Raw genomic sequence first — 3,651 nt, forward strand, 5'->3', positions numbered from 1 at the left:
TCCAGCTCAGACGCCAATTCTTCCATCACCAGCAGAACCCCAGGTTATGCCACAGGCTTACTGCCCCCAGGGTTCTGGTGCACTTTGGCTGCCTCCAAGCCAATAACATTTTTAAAGGACAGTAGTTATACCTATATCCCTACAGGAATTACTGGGACTTTTCAATACAGGCAGGACTTTTTGGTTATTGGCAAAGAGATGAATGGTATTCTGGGACTGCTTGTTTTGCCTTGTGTATTTTCTGTCAACTGCTATGAAGAACTACGAGTGTTAGCTAATGCCTGTTATCCTCCCTTGCATATTCCACCTAAGGCCCCTATAGCTAATGCTATAGCACTGTTTATGGGGACCACAGAGCATATGCCACCTTGTGATCCCTCATTTAATCAGGACAACCCTGAAGTTTTTTGGATTCAACACATAAGTACACAACGCCCAATGATGACTTGTGAACAGTCTGTTGGTGGGATTCGAGTTAGAATCAAGGGTATGGTGGACACGGGGGCAGATGTTACTGTGATTTCTTACTATTACTGGCCAGCAGAATGGAAATTAATAACTGCCCCAAGTGCTTTCACAGGCATTGGGGGTGCAACTCCATGCCTACAGAGTGAGTCTGTGGTCAGCATTACAGGACCACATGGGAAAAAGGCATTGGTTCTTCCCTATGTAGTGCAAAGACACATCACAGTGTGGGGAAGAGATTTGCTTTCTCAATGGGGAGCCAGAATTGAACTGGATTTTTAGTAGGGGTCACTGAGACACTCAGCTTTTTAAAATTAACCTGGAAAACAGACACCCCCGTCTGGCAAGCCCAGTGGCCCCTAACAAACAATAAGCTGAGTGTTCTTAAGAACCTAGTGGCTGAACAGCTGCAAAAAGGCCACATCACACCCACTACCAGCCCATGGAACTCGCCTGTATTTGTAATCCACAAGAAAGCCTCTGGCACCTGGCGATTATTACACGATCTCAGAAAAATTAATGCAGTGATTGAAGACATGGGAGCCCTACAGCCAGTCCTGCCCAACCTTTCCATGATCCCAAGAGACTGGCCACTTGTCATTATCGATCTAAAGGACTGTTTCTTTAACATTCCACTACACCCAGACGATGCACCTCGCTTTGCTTTCTCTGTTCCAAGCACAAACCTGCAGGAACCACTTCAAAGGTACCATTGGCTCGTTTTGCCACAAGGAATGAAAATTCTCCAACCATCTGCCAGTATTACGTAGCCCGTGCCTTATCTCCGGTTCGTGAGCAATTCCCAGAATCATTCATAATCCACTATATGGATGATTTATTGATAGCAGCTCCAACGCAGAAACAAATGGAGACAACCCGTGATAGTGTTGTTGCTGAAATCACAAAAGCAGGACTGGTGATTTCTGAATCAAAAATACAAGAGACTGCTCCCTGGAAATATTTGGGTTGGAAATTGACAGAACAATCTATTGTGCCTCAGAAAGTACAAATCCGGACGGAGGTTCACACTTTACAGGATCTACAACAGCTTTTAGGAGAGATCAACTGGGTCACACCTGTGTTAGGAATCACTGCTGATGAACTTGCTCCACTTTTTGACTTGTTGAAAGGGGACAATAACATTAGATCCCCATGGTCTCTCACACCTGAAGCTTGCAAAGCCTTAGAAAAAATTACAGAAGCCCTGCGAACCAGGCAGGCGCATCGCTGTATGTCAGATAAACCCTTTTTCCTTGCAATTTTAGGACAAGAGCTGAGACTGTGTGGTCTCATCTTTCAATGGGACCCCTCTCAAAAAGATCCCTTGTTAATGATTGAATGGGTTTTCATTTCTTACAGGTCGCCAAAGACAATCCTCACACCTTTAGCAAATGATGTCTCAGATCATCATCAAAGGTAGAGCAAGGCTTCTTTCAATAGCAGGTTGTGAATTTGCAATTATCTATTTGCCCATGAAGAAAACTTATTTTGAGTGGGCAATGCAAAAATCAGAAGACTTGCTGTATGCCTTGCTTGATTTTCCAGGCGTTTGCTCCATTCACTATCCGGCACACAAAATGATCAAAGCTAAATTATGCTACAAAGAAAAACCTCTGATCAGTGAAGAACCTTTAGAAGCAATTACTGTCTTTACTGATGGATCAGGGCAAACGCACAATTCAGTAGTTACATGGCAAAATATGGAAACAAAAGCTTGGGAACAAGATGTTCAAAAGGTTGAAGGTTCTCCTCAGATTGTAGAATTAGCAGCAGTTGTAAGGGCTTTTCAGCTCTTTCCAGAACCTCTCAACTTGATAACTGACTCAGCATATGTTGCTAATATTGTCAAGAGAATTGAGGGATCAGTTCTAAAGGATGTGAACAATGATAAGTTATGTCTTTGGCTTACCTGTCTTTACCAAATCCTATCTCACAGAACTAATCCTTATTTTATTTCCCACATAAGGGCCCATTCAGGCCTCCCAGGATTTATGGCAGAGGGAAATGCTCGAGCAGATGCATTGGCATCAGCTGTCTCTGATGAGGAAGATGCCTCAGTGCTTGCTGCAATAACTCTGCCTAACACTATTGAACAAGCCAAATTGAGCCATGCATTCTTTCACCAAAATGCACAGGCAATTAAACGAGATTTTCACATTACCTTAGAGCAAGCACAAAATATTGTACGAGCTTGCCCTGACTGCCAGCTAGTTCTGCCACTTCCTGCTACAGGAGCCACCAACCCAAGAGGGTTGGAGAGCTTGCAGAAATGGCAAACAGATGTTACTAAGTATCCCTCTTTTGGGAAGATTAAAAAAAATCCATGTCTCTGTGGATACATTTTCAAATGCAATTTTTGCTTCTGTGCATACAGGGGAAACAGCTGAGCATGTTTGCCAGCATTTTTCACAAGCCTTTTCTTATCTAGGTATCCCCCAAGAGGTCAAAACTGATAATGGTCCTTCTTATACCTCACATGAATTGGCTGCATTTTTAAATGACTGGGGCTATTCGCCATACATTTGGCATTGCTCATTCGCCCACAGGTCAGGGAATAATAGAAAGGACACATCAGACTCTAAAACGCATTTTAGATCAACAGAAGGGGGGAGATCCTCAGGCCTCACCTCAAAGGAGGCTAAATAAAGCATTGTATGTCTACAATTTTTTGAACAGCTCTGCAGACGAGCCAGATCCTCCTATTTATAGACACTTTTTAAATAACAGAAAAGCAAAACTGAAGGAGCACCCCCAGTTTTTGTTAAACACTCAGAAACAGGACAAATAGAGGGACCATACAACCTCATAACATGGGGAAAAGGGTTTGCGTGTGTTTCCACAGATGGAGGCCTCAAGTGGGTGCCAGCAAAGAATGTGAAGCCCCACTGTGCATCAAAACCTGCTGAAGCCTCCACAGCAGCCAGTGATCCTGCGAGAAGCCAGGAAGCAAGCACCCAGACCTGAACTGTGCAGAATCATCAGGAGAAAGTGACCAGGAGAAACAGTTCAAGAAAAGAATGGAGTTTCATTGTTTGCATGAATGCATGTTGTTTTTCTTCCTTTGTTTTAGCTTTTGTAGTGAAGCGTTACCAGTGAATCAACCCAAGACAAATATCTGGGTTTCCTTAGCCAAGTCAGCAGGCTCCGACACCATCTGCTTATCTAACACAAGTCCTGACAAACCTT

This window comes from Erithacus rubecula, assembly GCF_903797595.1.
Source record: "Erithacus rubecula genome assembly, contig: scaffold_139_arrow_ctg1, whole genome shotgun sequence".
Lineage (NCBI taxonomy): Eukaryota > Metazoa > Chordata > Aves > Passeriformes > Muscicapidae > Erithacus > Erithacus rubecula.